The following is a 21,109-nucleotide window of genomic DNA, read 5'->3' on the forward strand; positions in this document are numbered from 1 at the left end:
AGATCTCAAATTTGCTTCGCGAGTGCAATTCTTACCTGTAGTTCTTGTGTAGGTCCACCAGAGGCCGCTGTTGACTTACTGACTCACCGATCGACTGACCCACCCCGTTCCCTAAACCCAACCAATAGTGTTTTAAAAGCGCCGATTGACCAGCGCCAACCCACTTCCCAAAATCCAACCGACAGTTTTAAAAAGCAGTCCAGAAAAAGAAAAGCCCTCGCCTGATTTTCACCACGTTTTCAGATTTTGTCACATTTTTGGCTTCTGTTTTTGTCTTGCCTGCTTTCTGGAACCGTTCTTTGATGGACTCAAATCCCGTTGTAGTGATCAACTCCTCTCTGCATCCCAAGTCAAAAGATGTTATACCATGTAGTTTTCATTTTAAAGACAAAACGCAGCCATACATACTTCTGGCTACATAATTTGTGATCTCCAGGTAAACGCAAACAGGAACCGTGTCATACCACACACGTAGCATATCTTTTAAAGACGAACTGGAGCCATAGGTACTTCTGGCTACATAATTTGTGATCTTCCAGTAAATGCAAAAAGAACGGCGTTATACCGCCCTGTAGTGTTCGTTTTAAAGAGGAAATGCAGCTATACGTACTTCTGACTACATGATTCACGTTATCCAGGTAAGCACAAAAAGGAACGGCATCATTGCGCCCTGTAGCTTTTGTATTAAATACGAAATGCAGCCATAGGTTCTTCTGGATACATAATTCGCGATCTCCAGAATTGTATATGGGGTACGTTTTCAGAATGAGCCTATGTTGGCAGTTACACTATAAAAGCAATCTGATCCAATAGATTGAATTTAGTCGGACAATCTGAAAATATTTATGTGTTTCTAGTGTCGAAAATTGATCTTAATATCTGGTTTAAACTGACATACATTTAAACCCTAATCCTTGAAGAACAATTGAGCAGGATATAGATACATAGTTCTGTATTATAAATTGTTATCATTATAAGTAGAGAAGGAACAACATCAGCACTATTTTGAGCCTCAGAGATTTACCAAGCAATGTATAATATGAAAATCCAAGAAGACTTAATTTATTTTAACCATGAAAGGCCAGGATGTGTGTGTGTGTGTGTGTGTGTATGTTTTTTTATTTTTTATTTAGATTTTTTTATGCTGGTAAGCCAACTGTGAAATTTTCCCTGTACATTCTTGATAAGTCCACTTTAAGACGCCTGTCTTTCTCATTTAAGGTGATACAAGGAAATCCTCCACGTTGGATAGGAGGTTCTTAACCGTTATCCGCCCGGAAAGCCGAGAGCAATTTGGGTGTAATTTCTAAAACGGCAATCTCTGTAAGTGCAACGGAGCGAGGAATTATGGAAGCTTGGCTCGTAGACATTAAAAACGATGAAATAATTAACTGCTCAGAGCCGACTCTTCAACAAAAAGGACAAATGAACATTAGAATCCTCAAATGGGACAATAACAACGATAAGAATGTTTGTAATTGCATTTAGCGAACTTTCGAAACGAGTTGCGTCATTCTCACCACGTCATTATTAAAGAAAGCCAGTACGTCCAGTGAGTCTTCCTGTGAAACTGAAGCTAAACAGGAAGTGTTATACCTCGGATTGAACCCAACAGAGCAGTTTGAAAAAGTAGCTGAAAAAGTACATTGATGCCACATCTGGCGGGGGGCGGTGACTCTTGAGGTGTTCAGAAGGAAGAGGCAGTGTTTCATTTTCAGTTAGACTGCGCTGGAAAGAAAAGGGCAACCCTCTCAGAAGAAACTACTGATGCCATTCATTTAAGAGCTGCTGGAGTGTGTCATCTCATTCCAATAAAAAGCCCAAAGGTTACCGTCCCAGCCCCCTCCCGTCTCTCTAACACACACTCCCCATCTATTTTTTTCCCCTTCCTTTTCACAACCACCCTCTGTCCATTAAGTTAATGGATCCATCGTGATGTAGCGCACATTTCCAGTTCTCCAGTGTTGACAGATATTCTAGGTGACGATGGGAAGTGTTTGACTGTGCATCTAAAGTGTACAATTCAATACTTTCGCACTCGCAGACCCCTTTCAGTGCTCCACTTCTCCTAAAGTAAAGTTCTTAACACGATAAGCCAGTAAAGAATAATGGAGGAAATCTCAGCGGGCTCAGATGGGGGGGATTCCCTCCTTAAAGAGGGTGAAAAAAGCCTTGACTTCTTAATCAATGCGTTCCGCGCCGATACAGAATCTTAAAAGGAAAAGCCTTTCAGGATGGTGTCATAATTAGTTTTTTTATGCGCGTGTAAAATTTTGAGTTTCCCTGCTGACAACACTGGAGCATCAGAGGCGGAAGAAATCAGTAGTTCATGTGGGAATAAATTCAGATGAGAGGAAAGCTCCATTAGACTCGGGCATAATTGATAATTACCCTGTGTATGCGCAAGTACATCTCGCAGGCCAGCGCGGCTATAATTTATCTGCCGTCCCATAATGCCTCCCAGAGGTACAATCCCAGGCAAGTTTTTGAAGCAATAAAAGCGTGATTTCAAAGATATGATCAAACTAAAATGAATCATGTTTACTTTCTTAACCTAGAATGCATTAAGGGTGCAAATTGACCTGATATGGTGCATTTATTAAGACAGGGCAGGGCATATTAAAAAATAAAGAGTTTATTTAAGAGGTTTAAAAATGCTGAAGAGCATTTCATTTCTATAACTCAACCAGTGAAAATTGAACTCCATATTTGACAGCATATGACAATGAAGTCTGTGTGAAATTCTGTGAAATATTACAGATTGTTTAGTAGTCTGAACCAACTATGCCATCTGAAAATTTCTTCTAAAATTACAACCCCAAATCAGAAAAAGTTGACACAATATGGAAAACTAAATTTGGATTTTTAAATTTACTTTGACTTGTATTTCATTGGAGACAATACAACTAACATTATGTAATGTGTTCCTCATGATTCTTTTTATTTTTTTCAGATTACACTTGTATTCTAATTTTGGTTCTTGGTTTAGGGACTGAAGACACAGAGTGATAAAGTGTTTCAGGTGTAATTTTGTCCCAATCTTCCTGCAAATAAGCCTTAAAGTGGGCAACAGGGTCTTTGTTGTCGCACTTTGCTCTTTAAAATATGCCACCCAATCTCTATTCGAGACAAGTTGGGACTGCAAGCAGGCCAGTCAAGTACCTCGTCTTGCTCCGTAGACAGGACTTTACAATGTGTGCAAAATGTAGTTTTGCAGTGTCTTGTTGAAATATGCATAGTCATCCCTGAAAAAGAATGCAGTCTACTGTGCTCCAAAAACTCTATATACTTTTCAGCATTAATGGATCCATCACAGAAGTGCAAGTTACCTTTGTCAAGGGTGCTGACACAACTCCATACCATGACAGACCCTGACTTTTGGACTTGTTGCTGGTAACAGTCTAAATGATTATTTTGTTCTTTGGTCTGGAGCACACAGCATCCATTTCCCCCCCAAAAATACCTGTAATACTGATTCAACTGACCACAGTATGTTTCCATTGTGTTATGGTCCATCCCAGACATCTCCTAGCCCAGAAAAGTTGACAGCTTCCTTTTGGTACAGTGCAGTTTTAATTGGCATTTGAGGATGTAACTAAGTATTGTAGTACTTGTAAAAGGTTTGCCAAAGTAGTCCTGAGCCCATCTGGTAATATTGCGTATAGATGAATGACGATTCTTGATGCAGTGCTGCCTGAGGTATCGGAGATCATGGTTGTTCAGCTTTGTCCTTTATGCACTGACATTTCTCGAGATTCCTTGAATCTTTTAATTTTGTTATTCTTTGTTGAAGATGAAATATCCAAATGTATTCCTATCTTTCTTTGAGGAACATTCTTTTCAAACATTTATTTTTCATGTGTAATTTTCTCACGTATTTGTTGGCAAATTGGTGATCCTCGGTCCATCATTGCTCCTAAAGGACTAGACCAGGGGTGCTCAATCCTGTTCCTGGAGATCTACCTTCCTGCAGATTTCAGTTGCTACCCATATCAAACACACCTGCCTGTAATTATCAAGTGGTGTTCATGTCCTCATTAATGATGAAATCTGCAGGAGGGTAGATCTCCAGGAACAGGATTGAGCACCCCTGGACTAGACGTTACCTGGATGCCGTTTTTGTACCAAATCGTAATTAAAATCACCTGTTGACATCACCTGTTTCAAATCACATCATTTAACCACTTTACCTGATTACTAGTCCTAAATTGCATCTGTTTAAACTTTTTATGGAATGTGTTGCAGGTCTGAAAGGATGTATATTAACAAATGAAATGAAGTTGACCAGATAAAACATTAAATATTTTGTGTTCATGTTGTGTGCAATGAAATACAACACATTACCCCATAATAACAATGTGAAACAATGAGATGTTTCAGCAGCTTAATTGGAGTTCACCTGTGGTAAATTCAGTTGATTGGACATGATTTGAAAAGGCATACACCTGTCTATATAAGGTCCCAGGGTTGACAGTGCATGTCAAAGTAGAAACCAAGCATGAAGACAAAGAAATTGCCTGTAGACCTTTGAGACAGGATTGTCTCAAGGCACAAGGCTGGGGAAGGTTACAGAAAAATTTCTGCTGCTCTGAAAGTTCCAATGAGCAGAGTGGCCTCCCTCGTCCATAAGTGGAAGATATTTGGAACCACCAGGACTCTTCCTAGAGCTGCCCGGCCATCTAAGCTAAGTGATTGGGGGAGAAGGGCCTTAGTCAGGGAAGTGATCAATAACCTGATGGTCACTCTATCTGAGCTCCAGCGTTCTTCTGTGGAGAGAGAAGAAGCTTACAGAAGGACAACCATCTGTGCAGCAATCCACCAATCAGGCCTGTATGGTAGAGTGGCCAAACGGAAGCCACTCCCCGCCTGAAATTTGCCAAAAGACATCTGAAGGACTAAGAAACAAAATTCTCTGGTTTTATGAGTCTAAAATTGAACTCTTTGGAGTGAATGCCAGGCGTTATGTTTGGAGAAAACCAGGCACTGCTCATTATCAGGTTAATACCATCCCTACAGTGAAGCATGGTGGTGGCAGCATCATGCTGTGGGGATGTTTTTCAGCAGCAGGAACTGGAAGACTAGTCAGGATAGAGGGAAAGATGAATGCAGCAATGTACAGAGACATCCTGATTGAAATCCTTCTTCAGAGTGTTCTTGACCTCAGACTGCAGGACAATGACCCAAAGCTCACCGCCAAAATGTCAATGGAATGGCTTCACAACAACTCCAGCCAGAGCTCAGACCTAAATCCAATTGAACATCTCTGGAGAGATCTGAAAATGGCTGAGCACCGTCGCTTCCCATCCAACCTGATAGAGCTTGAGAGGTACTGCAAAGAGGAATGGGCAAAAATTCCCAAAGACAGGTGTGCCAAGCTTGTGGCATCATATTCAAAAATACTTGAGGCTGTAATTGCTGCCAAAGGTGCATCAACAAAGTATAGAGCAAAGGCTGTGAATACTTATGCACATGTGATTTTTCAGGTTTTTTATTTTTAATAAATTTGCAACAATTTCAAAAAATCTTTTTCCACATTGTGATAATGGGGTATTGTGTGTAGAATTCTGAGGAAATAAATGAATTTATTCTATTTTGGAATAAGGCTGTGACATAAAAAATGTGGTAAAAGTGAAGCGCTATGAGTACTTTCCGGATGCACTGTATACATCTGTAACATGGGACTATTATGGTCTTTTTGAGTTCCAAAAAGAAAGAATGCATATGGATTAGAACCAAACTATCCCTTTAAGACATTCCATTTTAAAATTACAACACCAATGGCTTGGGAATTTTACTAGGAGTAGCCTATGTGACCCTGAGAGATGGATATGAACACACATTGATCCTTCATCACCATTATCTCCTCAATGAGTGCTGCTGACGTATTGATTTTAATTACGATTTGGTACAAAAACGGCATCCAGGTAACGTCTAGTCCAGGGGTGCTCAATCCTGTTCCTGGAGATCTACCTTCCTGCAGATTTCAGTTGCTACCCATATCAAACACACCTGCCTGTAATTATCAAGTGGTGTTCATGTCCTCATTAATGATGAAATCTGCAGGAGGGTAGATCTCCAGGAACAGGATTGAGCACCCCTGGACTAGACGTTACCTGGATGCCGTTTTTGTACCAAATCGTAATTAAAATCACCTGTTGACATCACCTGTTTCAAATCACATCATTTAACCACTTTACCTGATTACTAGTCCTAAATTGCATCTGTTTAAACTTTTTATGGAATGTGTTGCAGGTCTGAAAGGATGTATATTAACAAATGAAATGAAGTTGACCAGATAAAACATTAAATATTTTGTGTTCATGTTGTGTGCAATGAAATACAACACATTACCCCATAATAACAATGTGAAACAATGAGATGTTTCAGCAGCTTAATTGGAGTTCACCTGTGGTAAATTCAGTTGATTGGACATGATTTGAAAAGGCATACACCTGTCTATATAAGGTCCCAGGGTTGACAGTGCATGTCAAAGTAGAAACCAAGCATGAAGACAAAGAAATTGCCTGTAGACCTTTGAGACAGGATTGTCTCAAGGCACAAGGCTGGGGAAGGTTACAGAAAAATTTCTGCTGCTCTGAAAGTTCCAATGAGCAGAGTGGCCTCCCTCGTCCATAAGTGGAAGATATTTGGAACCACCAGGACTCTTCCTAGAGCTGCCCGGCCATCTAAGCTAAGTGATTGGGGGAGAAGGGCCTTAGTCAGGGAAGTGATCAATAACCTGATGGTCACTCTATCTGAGCTCCAGCGTTCTTCTGTGGAGAGAGAAGAAGCTTACAGAAGGACAACCATCTGTGCAGCAATCCACCAATCAGGCCTGTATGGTAGAGTGGCCAAACGGAAGCCACTCCCCGCCTGAAATTTGCCAAAAGACATCTGAAGGACTAAGAAACAAAATTCTCTGGTTTGATGAGTCTAAAATTGAACTCTTTGGAGTGAATGCCAGGCGTTATGTTTGGAGAAAACCAGGCACTGCTCATTATCAGGTTAATACCATCCCTACAGTGAAGCATGGTGGTGGCAGCATCATGCTGTGGGGATGTTTTTCAGCAGCAGGAACTGGAAGACTAGTCAGGATAGAGGGAAAGATGAATGCAGCAATGTACAGAGACATCCTGATTGAAATCCTTCTTCAGAGTGTTCTTGACCTCAGACTGCAGGACAATGACCCAAAGCTCACCGCCAAAATGTCAATGGAATGGCTTCACAACAACTCCAGCCAGAGCTCAGACCTAAATCCAATTGAACATCTCTGGAGAGATCTGAAAATGGCTGAGCACCGTCGCTTCCCATCCAACCTGATAGAGCTTGAGAGGTACTGCAAAGAGGAATGGGCAAAAATTCCCAAAGACAGGTGTGCCAAGCTTGTGGCATCATATTCAAAAATACTTGAGGCTGTAATTGCTGCCAAAGGTGCATCAACAAAGTATAGAGCAAAGGCTGTGAATACTTATGCACATGTGATTTTTCAGGTTTTTTATTTTTAATAAATTTGCAACAATTTCAAAAAATCTTTTTCCACATTGTGATAATGGGGTATTGTGTGTAGAATTCTGAGGAAATAAATGAATTTATTCTATTTTGGAATAAGGCTGTGACATAAAAAATGTGGTAAAAGTGAAGCGCTATGAGTACTTTCCGGATGCACTGTATACATCTGTAACATGGGACTATTATGGTCTTTTTGAGTTCCAAAAAGAAAGAATGCATATGGATTAGAACCAAACTATCCCTTTAAGACATTCCATTTTAAAATTACAACACCAATGGCTTGGGAATTTTACTAGGAGTAGCCTATGTGACCCTGAGAGATGGATATGAACACACATTGATCCTTCATCACCATTATCTCCTCAATGAGTGCTGCTGACGTATTGAATAGATATTGAAAACCATCATGGTTTTATTGCAAATCATATTTCAGGTAACTAATCGTTTATGGCTTTTATGCGCAAGAGCTGTACGTCATATTGTTTGCGACGTGTGGTGCCGCAAAAGCAGTAATGGAAGCATAATTGGCTATTGAAAACAAAGAAATTATGAGGCTGGAAATGAAGCACTGTATGTGTCCTGCCTATAAACAGCTCAGGGAAGAAATGGCCTTCAGATATAAGAAATGTGAATTTACAGGCTTGGCGGGGATATTCACATTGCATCATCGATCAGAGAAGTCTATAGTATCGGTATTGTGATGAATTTGAACTAAAAGCTTTGTTTTAACTTGTTCCCCTTGACTGAATCCTGCATTTGAGATGTGACATGGGTCTTTTTCTCGCTGAGGCAATCATCAGCTCGATGAACCGAACGGACGCACCAGTTCTCCATCCGTCCTGGCCCGGAGACACGGACGTCTCCCGCTCTGTGGACGCGTGTCCTGACCGCTCTGACGTGTTGATAGGCTTTCTAAAGATAGAAAGCCCCCCCATGATAAATACCCCCAGTAGCCGACAGACCCGAAAGCATTTTCTGCATTTTACTGTTCAACTGCTGCACTGCAGTGGCTACAAGACAAAAGGCTATGAGGTGAATAAGTTCAAAGAGGAAATAAGCTCTCAGCGATGCGTGAGAGAGAGAGAGAGAGCCAATGGGTTTAAGATAATCAGATGAAGCTGAAATCCACATCAATTGCTGCAAGAAAACAGCTGCTTGACTAAGAGAGCAGTGATAATGACTGTGGATTAAAGAAGTCCTGTTTTTACACATTTAAAGGTTCAATTTGTATGATTCTATAAATTAAAATATACATTTTTTGCTGTATTTTGCTGACTAATACACTTATATTATCGCACATTTTTCAAAGAGTTTTCAAATATAGAATTTTAACTTGTGATGCAGTTTGTGTCCTGTATGGTCCTGAGTCACCATGCTAATAGTCTCAGTCATGGTGGTTCTAGTTAAAATAGCACCTCCCCATTCCCCAAGAAATAAAGTCACTATATGGTTGACTTTTATATATATTTTAAAAATTCAAATATATAATTTAAATATATACATTTAAAATAATTATTATAAATACATTTAAATATATTTATTTGTTTTTAATAAATATAAATTATTATTATTATTATTATTATACAATTATTATTCTAAATAAATAACAGAAATCAATCCTAAATGGAACTGAAAAAAATGTAAAGACACAACTGGAGTAATATTCTAAGACTTTTGCATGAATTATGACAGTTCTATAGAATACAAAAAAAATTATCTGTTGTCTTAGACCCGACTTGTGGCTGAGAATTAATGTTATGAAGTCTTCGTTACCTCCCTGACTGATTATTCTTCCTTTCTGCTTCATAGCCATGCTTGATCAAATAAATCAACATCATATGATTTAAACTTTAGTTCTTTAGTTCTTTAGTGTTTTTTCTATTTGCATGTCATAGCATATTGGTGTGCCTGTACAGTAAACAACCTGGATCAGGAGTAGCATGTGTGAGGTGTGCGGGAATGGCTTTCAGCGCACATGCTTCACTTTGTTTTCACTACCATTGTTTCGGTTGCACCGTTGTACATAAAGAATAACAAACTTGCGCATGTAAAAGGCGCCAAATGTGAATAGCCCCTAACATCTTTATTTTGGGATGACCACTCTAAAATAATACACTTGCATAAAGTAAATCTTATGTCAAAGCTTTTATTGGGGCACTTTTTTTTTCCCCAGCAAGATGCCGCCCTGGGCAATTACCCATAATGCCCATGCCTAAATCCGCCACTGGTCTCAGACGTCATGTCACACCACCCATGGACCTTTGGCTAAACGGCTGATGCATATGGCACACTTTTATAAAAACACTTTTGCAGATCCTATCATCTGATTGAACGTGGTTTGAACAACCCAGGTTTATTCTGAAAACGTATCTCTATATACATTTCTGGAGACAGTCAAATATGTCCCAGGAGCTAATTTTATTTAATTATTTATTTTTTGCATTTTTTGTTGTCGCAAATCCACCAGAGGCCGCTATGTATGCTTTTTGAGATCTCAAATTTCTCTCGCGAGTGCTATTTACACCTGCTGTTCTCTCGTAAATCCACCAGAGGCCGATGTCGACTGACTGATTGACTGATTGATTGACTGACTGACCGATTGACTGACTCACCTCCCTCTATCCCTAAACCCAACCTATAATATTTTAAAAAGCACAGCTTGACCTGCCCACCCACTTCCATAAACCCAACTCACAAACTTAAGAAGCAATTTTAAAAAAAGCAAAGCCTCCTGATTTATTACTATGTTTTACCACATTCTTACCCTGTTATTTACTTATTTATTTTTTGGCTTCTGTTTTTTTTCTTACCTGCTTTCTGGAACTGTTCTTCACCATAATCAAACCCTGTTGTCGTTGTCATCTCCTCTCTGCGTCACCAGTCTACCGACCTACATGGTGAGCTAACTGGACAAACTGGTAACAGCGGGAAAAAAAAAAAACTACAATATTTGATAAATGATGCAAATGAAATTTTTTGATTTCACGGTGACTGGGAAGCAAAAACTATGTTTACATTCGTTTCAGCTGATTTTAACCAGTGGATCAGCCATGCATTACTGTTTCTGTTGACTATCGTCTGTGCTAAGAAGTCCTCAGAGAAACTGGAGAAAAAAATGTAATTAGACTATTGAGAAAAAAATTCATGTGAGTGTCTGACCTGTGATCCGAGAGGCAGTCTATTAACTGGTTTACTAAACACAGTAATGATGGACAGCCGGCGAGGGTCAGGGTGCTGCATCCACATTCACAGAGGCCAAGATGAGAAAGCAGAGTAAAAAAACTAACACGCTTATCAGTATAAAAACAAGTAAAGAGTGTGGTTAATGCATTTTATAGCTTTTTTTCATAATTGGATTTGCAAATGTTAAGCAAAACTGTTGGGCAGGGCAAGGGGTAAAGTAGTGTGTGGCTTTTTAACAATTTAACAATGACTATTTCTATTAAATATTGATTACACAAGATTGTGTAAAAAGCAATTATAAAAGAAGTTTTGGTAACTTTAGGTCACAATTCACAGTATTAACAAGCCATTAACTAGCACTACTAACTTAATAAACTACTAATTTGCTGTTTGTGATTAGTTAGTAAGGTAAAAGTTGGGTTTAGGTTTTGGGTAGAATTAGGGATGCAGAAAAAGATCATACTTTGAGTTAATATATTTATAATAGGCAGGTAATAAGCCAGTAGATAATACAGTAGCATGAATTGTGGCCTTAACTAAGTATCCTCTGATTGAAAGCAAATGTAAAGACATAGAGGGGCAAAAGGCCTCCTGGTGGACCTTAATGATAAGTGGGAAAATTTGGGATTTTGTTATAAATTGAGATTGATACATTATCTGAAAGCTGAATCAATAATCTTTCAATTGATGTATGCTTTGGATGCAACTATGTGGATGTTGATGCAGTATTGGAAATCTGGTTGAGGTTACAAAAAAAAATCTAAATAATGAGAAAACCATCTTTAAAGCTGTTAAATTCAAGTTGTCACACTGTAAAAAATAATTGCGCCAGTTAGCCAATTTATCACAACTTAATATTTGACTTAAGTTAAAGTATTTGGATTGAATGTGTTGACAACTTGCATATTAAAGTTTTACTTGGCTGAACATATTAAGCTTTTTTTTGTAAAAGTCAGCTAAACTCATACACACTCACCGGCCACTTTTATTAGGTAAACCTGTTCAACTGCTCGTTGACGCAAATTTCTATTCAGCCAATCACATGGCAGCAACTCAATGCATTTAGGCATGTAGACATGAGCAATTTTCTGGAAAGGTGTGTATGTGTGAACAGGCTCTTTTTGAAAATACCGGTAAATTCATTCTGCCTATTTTCCGGATAGAGAAGTTGTAACATTACCGGTAATTTGCCGAAATGCCGCGCTGTGTGAACACGAAAGGAAGTTTGCGGGAAAGAGCGCGTGCACGTCTAGAACATGCTGACGTGAGACGTCTGCTATAGTCCATCAGAACAGACAGACGCAATCACGTCTGCGCGGTTTATGAGAATAAAAGCCTTTGAATATTTTTCCAGACACATTTAGCTGCTAGAAATTAGTCAGATAACGTTTATGTGTTCATCTTAATGCCAACCGTGTAATTAATTATCGATAAGATGCTTATGATAAGCCGATGTTTATCTTTAAGCTTTGCGTGTGCCCATGAAACAGCCCATGAGCGCCAGCACACACATATCATGTACATCTCAACATGCGAAAGTGTTTCTCTATAAGTTTTCATCGAAGTTGTTCACAATACTAATCCATCCACAGAGTTTGTGATGTAGTCAAATGTTTACAAATACAAGCGCAGCCGTTTAGAGTCATTTCTGGCTAATGATGTCAGAATTTACCGGTATTACTAATAAAAAAATTTGTTTCGATATATTTACATGAGGAAATGTTCAAAATATCCGCACGAAACATGATCTTCACTTAATATTCGAATAGTTTTTAGCATAAAAGAAAATTAATATTGTTTGTATTTTTGCCAAATATAAGCAACATAGATCCATTCTGAAAACATAGCCCTATATACGTTTCTGGAGTGGACGAATTATGTAGCCAGAGTTCAATATGTATGGCTGCATTTCGTCTTTAATATGAACGCTACGAGGCAGTATTATGCCGTTCATTTTCTGGCTTACCAGCTGACCGCTTACCTCCATATGGACAGCTTTTCCTCTGTTACCAGTTTGTCCGGTAGCTCGACACGCACGTCGGCGGACTTGCCAAACAGAAGGGAGATGACCGCGACAACAGGGTTCGAGTCTAAGCTGGTAAAACAATAGCTAAAAAATCTAATAAACAAGTAAATAACACGGTGAGAATGTGGTAAAATCATGAAACATGATAAAAACCAGGCTGGCGTAAGGGCTTTTTCTGCATTGCTTTTGAAAACACTGCTGTTGGGTTCAGGAAAAAGAGGTGGTCGGGTCAACCAGTTCTTTTTAAAACACTATTAGTTGGGTTTAGGTACGGAGGAGGGTGGCGGGAATCGATTGGTTTATCAGTTGGTCAGCTAGTCAGTTGGTCAGCTAGTCAGTCGACAGCGGCCTCTGGTGGATTTACACAAGAACAGCAGGTGCGAATGGCATTCAAGAAATTTGAGATCTGGAAAAGTGTACATAGCGGCCTCTGGTGGATTTGCAAAAACAAAAACTGCAAAAAAAAAAAAAACGTACCTCTACTGGGATTTTGCTCTATTCAGAAATGTATATAGCAGTATGTAATCAGAATAAGCCTGGGTTGAATGTAAGGTTTTAGGCGGCTCACTGGTTAGAACTGTCACCTCACAGCAAGACGATCGCTGGTTTGAGTACCGGCTGGGCCAGTTGTCATTTCTGTGTGCATTTCCTCCAGGTGCTCTGGTTTCCCTCACAGTACAAAGACATGAGGTATGGGTGAATTTGTTAAACAAAATTGGCCATAGTGTATGAGTGTGTGTGAATGGGTGTATGGGTGTTTCTTGGTGCTGCGTTGAAGCCTTGAAGGGTATCCGCTGCATAAAGCTTATGCTGGAATAGTTGCCGGTACATTCCGCTGTGGTGAAATATAAAGTTTTGCAGTCCATGGTTAAAATAAAGCAATTAATAGATATAGTATAAAATATATATATTTGATATATTTTTAAAATATCTGTAAGCATACCTCTTTTATGTTTTCTAATTTCAAGGGAAGACCTCATTAATCAGTGTTGCAGTTCATAAAGTGCAAATTTTAATTGCAATTTAGACTTATGCATTTGATCAGACTTTTCAAAGCCATCAAGCTACTTTCCTTCAAAGCCTCAGGTATAGGCTTTGTTATTTTTTGTAATTGTTGTAAATGAAGAGTAATATATTTACCTGTTTGTTAACTGTGGTGACTTCACAGGACTCGTAAAAGCAAGGATGTGTCTATGTGTGCTGGAGCAGACTGTCATTGAGGTGCTGGGGAGACACATGGGAGCTAATTGGGGTCAAAAACATTTCTGCTGGCGACACAGATGGCAGCCGTCTGGGGCCTGCGAGACTCAAACATCATAGCGGTTGTGGCCTTGAATTATACTTCTCTAAAAGGATTCTGCCTCAAGGACTAGCAAATTGTAGCATTTTGCAATTGTTTATCATAATGTCTGGTTGAATGTTATCTTTTATATATTCAGCTGAAGTCAGAATTATAAGCCCTCCTGAATTATTGGACCCCTTGTATATTTTTTAAGCTTCTGTTTAACAGAGGGTTTTTTAAAACACATTTCCATATATAATAGTTTTAATAGCTTATTTCTAATAACTGATTTATTTTATCTTTGCCATGATGACAGTAAATAATATTTTAGTTTTCAAGATACTAGTATTCAGCTTAAAGTGAAATTAAAAGCTTAACTACTGTAGGTTAATTAGGTTTACTAGGCACGTTAGTGTAATTAGGCAAATCATTATATACCAATGGTTTGTTCTGTGGACAGTTGAAAAATATATAGCTTAAGGAGGCTAACAATTTTGACATATAACTTCTTTTTTTTTTAAATAGAAAATTGCTTTTTTTTCTAGCCGAAATAAAACAAATAAGACTTTCTCCGGAAGAAAAAAATATTATCAGACATACTGTGAAAATTTCCATGCCCTGTTAAACATTATTTGGAAAATTCTTGAAAAAGAAAAAAAAAACTCATGGGAGAGCTATTCATTTTGACTTTAACTGTATATATATTAAAAAATATATTTAAATAATTTAAAGTAAACTTATATAGTTTGAGTATTTTTGCATTAAAATTTTAAAAAATATCAACTGCCTGGGTCCACCTGGGTGTCATTCTGAAAGCATACCTTTATATTTATTTCTGGAGAGTGCCAAATACCTCCCAGGAGCTACGTTCATTGCAGTTTTTTTATGTTCGCTTTTTCAATCTCAAATTTCTCTCGCGAGTGTCATTCGCGCCTGCTGTTCTTATGTAAATCTATTTTTAAAAGCACCGATTGACCCGCCCACCCCCTTTCCTAAACCCCGTCCAATAGTATTTTCAAAAGTATAGATTGACCCACCCACCCCCTTCCCTAAACCCAACCAATAGTGTTTTCAAAAGTATAGATTGTCCCACCCACCGCCTTCCCTGAACCCAACCCACAGTTTTAAAAAGCAATCCAGAAAAAGAAAATCCCTCGCCTAATTTTTACAACGTTTTCAGATTTTACCACATTTTCACTCTGCTATTTACTTGTATATTTAATTTTTCTTTATCGCACTCGAATCCCATCATCGTGGTTAACTCCTCTCTGTGACAAGCTAACTGGACAAACTTGTAACAGCGGGAAAGCCATCCATGTGGAGGTAAGAAGTCAGCTGGTAAGTGCGAAAAAGGAACAACCTCATACCGCCCCATATTGTTTGTTTTAAAGACGAAATACAGCCATTCGTACTTCTGGCTACATAATTCGCAATCTCCAGAAATGCATACAGGGCTACGTTTTTAGAATGAGCCTATGTTGAAAAATATTACTATAATTTTGATTATTATTATCTACCCATTTAGACTATCTACCCATTTATCAACCTTACTCTCACGCAAACTTTCTTGAATTATGTATATTTCACTATTTAGCATGTTTTTCCTTGTGGTGACAAGATTTCGCTTTGCAAGTGAATTCAAGTTTAAATATACTTCTGGGGACATTAGGTTTTCACCATGTAAGGAACTTGTGTTCGATTTAATTAAGTTCAGGGGACACTTTTGTCCTTGAAATATACCTAATTAAACACATAGGTGCACATCTCTCTTTCAAAAAAAGGTTTCTTAGAGCCTTACCAATAACGTGACGTTTAAAGCTATGCTTGAGTGTTTTTTTTATATAATGTGACCTTCAGATGTGCATATATTGTAATCTCAAAATAGATTTGTGACTTTTACAGGTGGTCTCTGTGTGAGGTCATGTGCTTATAGACGTCACCGAACAGATCACAGTGTTTCTCTCATGCTGCGCTGCTCTTACTGTGCACTCCGACTAAGCATATTGCAACCAGAGATTCATGCATTTCAATAAAATAGATTACTGGTAGGGAAAAAAAGCTTAAAAGCTCCATGCTGTTGAAACAGAATATTCACGACTGTCCTAAACTACACTGTACAGAAGTTTAAAAACCATTTTAGGGTCAAAATTGTTAGCGCTTTAAGCTATATATTTTTTTCATTGTCTTCAGAATAAACCATTGTTATACAATAACTTGCCTAATTACTCTTACCTGCCTAGTTAGCCTAATTAACCTAGTTAAGCCTTTAAATGTCACTTTAAGCTGTACAGAAGTGTCTTGAAAAACATCTACTCAAATATTACTTACTATCATCATGGCAAAGATAAAATGAATCAGTTATTAGAAATGAGTAAGTAAAACTACACTGTAAACGATTTCTGTTGTTTTCACGGTATTATACTGCATTTCTCAACAGTTGTTTACTGTATAAGCTGTGCACAGTGTGTTACTGTATATATTGCTGTTTTCACAGCATGATAATGTATTCTCAACATTTCCATACTGTGAACATGATTAACAGTATGCTACTGCAGATTTTACAATGAATTTGGGGAAAAAATCAGTTACTGTGCATCTAAATACAGTACTGCAAATGGCCATGAAAAACTCTACATACACTTTATATTATTATTATTATGTTTATTTTATTTTTTGACAAAGTATTTTGTGAAGAAAAAAAATTAACCAGTTTCTTCAGACTGTTCAGTGCATAAAACTGTCCCCTGGTTTTCCATTTTTGGGTGTACTGCACCTTAATTTTATAAGGTTAACATGAAAATATTAAATCATTTTTAATCAACATAACTTTGTGCTTAACCAAAACGTAAACTGGAACAAAAGTAATTGATTCATGAAACCAAAGTCAGCTTAAATGTCAGAATGACCAGCCTGCTTTAGACGGATTCATGAGGATTGGGCACCCGTCACCATGGAGGTCACATCTCCGCATTTTCAAAACAATATTTTAAAATACGCACCATCTCTATAAATAAACCACAGACTTGAGTTTAAAACAACTACATTCCCGCATGAAAAACGGTTAAAACTAAATTTCATAACACATTCATTATAGAGCCATCTAAGACCGGGGCAAGTCTCACATGTCTAGCCGATTATAACCTCGTTTCGCCGGATACATTAGTGATGATGGACACCCTGGAGGTCAGAATCTCCGCTATCGGCAAAGCACGCTAAAAATTTACACATGATATCTATAAATAAACCACAGATTTGAGTTTGTAAGAACTACATTCTCGCATGAAACACTGTTAAAATTTCATTTCGTGACATATTAAACGCAATATTTATAATATTAGCTGGGCTTTCTCATCCGCCATTACCATTTGCTTGTTGATGTGAAATTAATTCTGGGAGAAAAAAAATATTAATTCTCAAAACACTTCAAACGAACTTTATTCTTATTGTCAAGGTCAAATATATGTAATAATTTCGCTGGTAAAGTGAATAAAAAACAATGTTACTATATTGTAATCAATATCACGTTTGCACTGGTTCGGTTCAGCACTCGAGCGACTCTGAATCGTATTGAACCGTTTGCTCGGGAATTATTTGATCACACGTGTTCACGAGCACATTCAGCAATATGCATTTAGTGTATAATTAATTAGTGTATAAATGCGTGTGGCCAAGCAGTATAACGAAATAGTAATGAATCATATATAAAAAGGAATCGGTTTTAGGCGGATTCAAATCTTTACTGTTCACTAAGGAGCCGATTCATAGAACCGAACGGACACGACTCGACCTGCAGGCAACGGCTCTCCTAATTTGAAATTCACCTGTCGTCTTTCATCCAGCGAATTCAACCTCGGTAAGTGTTTTAAAGTCAAATTCTGTCCGTTGAAGGATTGTTTTGTATATATTTCTGTGTATTGAGTGTGTAATTTAAAAGAATTAACCAAGTGACATTAGTTGTAACGTTAGGTTCTTATGTTATGTCACGCTGTCCGTTAACAAATGGTATTTTAAACAAGAAATAACAGACGCCAGGCGGTCATTGTAGTGGTATTAGATACAGTGAGTTTATCTTGAGTGAGTTTTTGACCATACGCTAAGTTACCTGAAAAAAAAAACATAACTTTAACTTATTGTAACTGCATTAATGAATTCTCTATTTCAGCACAACACTGAGATGAAGGCGAAGTCACCATGAAAATTTAAACGTTTAAAGGTAAGCTCTGGTCTTCACATAGTCATTATGACTAAGCTATCATTATGGTAAAATTTTTCAACTGTAAGTTACGTTAGTTATTTAAACTAAACTCATAATGAAATGAGTCTTAACTGTTTTATTAAATGGAGCTGAAAATTAAATGCAGTTGAATTATTTTAAGCTAAAGTTAATATTAACAAAATACATATTAATTGTCTGTTTCTCAATAATGTTAATGAGCTTGATGTATAGTGTGTCATTAATTGTACGTTTAATTTTTGGTGTTCAGGTGTACCTGAGGTGAGTGTACGTTCTGAGTACACAGATATAAGCCAAAGTCATTATCACTATATATCACTATATTTGTTGGGGTCAGGGAATGATTTGTGTACAAATGTATTTTAACCCCATACAGATTGGTATGGTTGTACCATAGATTTAGATTAATTAATGTTAAGTCTTATTTTACTCTTATTATATTTATCTGTTTTTCAGCTACAGTAATTGATGTTGGAAAAACTGATGCTACCAATCACTCCTCACTTGATTATTCAAGGTAATGTTGATGTCTTCCTCATTTTTATTAGATTTTTAAATGTCAAGTTGATATTTTATGTTATTTTATGCTATTCATTTTTGTCTTAACATGGATTGCAAGTTGAATCGCAATATCAATAGTTACTGGTTACTAACATTCTTAAAAATATCTGCTTTAGTGTTCAACAGAAATTCAAACTAGTTTATAACACGTGGAGTAAATAGTGGCAAAATAGTAAACTATTCCTTTAAATATTTGATTCTGAGACTTTTATTTATATGTGTCTTGTCTTTTGTCATATTGTCCTTCTAGCCCAGATTGTGATGGACCTGGAATGCGACACCAGTTACTCTTAAGACAAGAACCGAATAAAGCACAGATGTGGAGGGATTTGCAGCCAAACTAACTGGAGGGAAGGAACCTTTAGGTAAAAACACCTGCTTTATTTGGATCAGAAGTATTTTATTTGACATAGAGATTTATTGTTTTAATTCTAATTTAAAGCAAACAAGGTTGAGCACCCCTGGAATAAAAGCTCAAAAATGCTGTTTCCGTGATAAGGTTAAATGTAGTTTAGAAATAGATTCATTAGGATCAATGCTTAAAGTAAACATTTTCTTCTCTCTGTAGACCAAACATGTTTACTATCCCTCACATTTTAATAAATTGTTTCTGTTTTTGTTTCTTACAGTGTGGGTGAACATACTACCTGGATGTCCAACAAAGGCTGCACAAGAGCTCATTTGATAGCACATATTCTGTCCTGTCTACATCTCTGATGACCTGGAAGTGCTTCGACATCAGTGAGTAATACATCTTTATTTTATCATGCATACAGGATTTCTGTAAGCCTATTTTTAATGTTAGTTTGTAATCAGCAGTGACTGTTTTAAAAAAATAAGTATTTAAATTATTCTAAACGTTTTACTGATACTGTGCACAGTAACGTTATGATGATTTAGTTTGAGGAAATGTCACTGGAGAGGTGTTCGTATAAAAAATAAATAAATAAATAAATAAATTGTATGAAATGACTCGATAAAATGTTTATTTGTCTCGCTGACATGCCATCGCTGCTGCATATTGAAATACAGTAATATGAACTGACAGCAGATTATTACCACAAACATTTCATGAAGTAGGATAGACTGCTCTTTAGTTCTCTACTCAACTTTAACACATTTCCTCATGTCGCTGAGCCTCTCTGCAGATTTTGCCAAAAATGAATGCTTAGTGATTACTTTGTTTTATGCAAACCATATATCAGTAACTTATCATTAGCATTATTTTTTTAAAAAATGACCCACAGCTTTCATGTTCTCTAAAGCAATCTTGTCTGTAAGTTAGAAGTGGATTTATACGTGTTAAAAGCCTAAAAGTATTTAATTAACATTAGTCATGTTAAATTAGATTATTTTATTTATTTAATTTTAAATATGTTAAATATGTAGCCTTTTAAAGTCAGAATGAACTGTGTTCACCCCTCTTAAATCCGTGGAAGCACTAGTAGTGTGATCATGGAATCAGATATTCGAGCTATACAGAGTCGGACATTAAGTTAAGATGAGACTTTATTTTTTACACACCTGACTAGCGATCTTCAAGAACAATGCCCGCTGATCTTTTCCCCATTACCGTTAGTGTAATTGTGAATTGACAACAAACTGTATTTCACCAACAAAAACAATTAAAAAACTGTTTTATATAACTGATATATATATATATATATATATATATATATATATATATATATATATATATATATATATATATATATATWTATATATATATATATATATATATATATATATATATATATATATATATATATATATTTTTTTTTAAACAGCAGTGCAGTGTTTCGTTTCTGAATGAATTAAATGGTTTGAGGGATGATTAGTTTTTACTTCAGTGATTGATTTTGCCTGTCATTTTTGCAGGATCATCATCATGTTGCTGCCCTTTTTCACTGTCCCTTTCCACATCATTTGGCCTTCATCATTTCCTGTCTTGTAGCAGTATTCTCACCTTTTTTAAAATTGTAATAATTTTTGATGCATTAATTGTTGACTGGTTTTAATGATCAATTGTTTATTAGTGTTCTGTTGCTCTGTTATATTGAATTATTGCTACTGTTTTAGCATGGTTTACACAATAAACCTTTATTGTGAAGTTAAAAGTTTCAGTTTCTTTATTTTTCTTGTACGCCTTGAACAGTTAAAATAACACTTGTGCAATTTTTGAACATTTTTACCCATTATAAAGTAGCACTATTAAATAAAATAAAATAACATTTAATAACTGTAAAATACTATACAGTAATAATGAAAGTAACATTAAAATACCGTAGTTCTTCATGGTAAAAATGTACAATAA

General features: G+C 36.9%; 1 long non-coding RNA gene across 2 annotated transcripts; it reads left to right on the top strand.

Annotated features, from left to right (window-relative positions):
* The first annotated feature begins 16,726 nt into the window (after positions 1 to 16,726).
* On the top strand, positions 16,727 to 20,905 carry LOC137488081 (uncharacterized). Of its 2 annotated transcripts, XR_012393303.1 has the most exons (6): positions 16,727 to 17,853; positions 18,163 to 18,213; positions 18,691 to 18,751; positions 19,046 to 19,160; positions 19,425 to 19,536; positions 20,674 to 20,905. It is a non-coding gene; the product is annotated as an uncharacterized lncRNA (long non-coding RNA). The 2 variants fall into 2 exon arrangements; XR_012393302.1 differs by lacking the exons at positions 16,727 to 17,853; positions 18,163 to 18,213 and having other exon boundaries at positions 18,663 to 18,751.
* Positions 20,906 to 21,109: the final 204 nt, after the last annotated feature.

Source organism: Danio rerio, chromosome 17, assembly GCF_049306965.1.
Source record: "Danio rerio strain Tuebingen ecotype United States chromosome 17, GRCz12tu, whole genome shotgun sequence".
Lineage (NCBI taxonomy): Eukaryota > Metazoa > Chordata > Actinopteri > Cypriniformes > Danionidae > Danio > Danio rerio.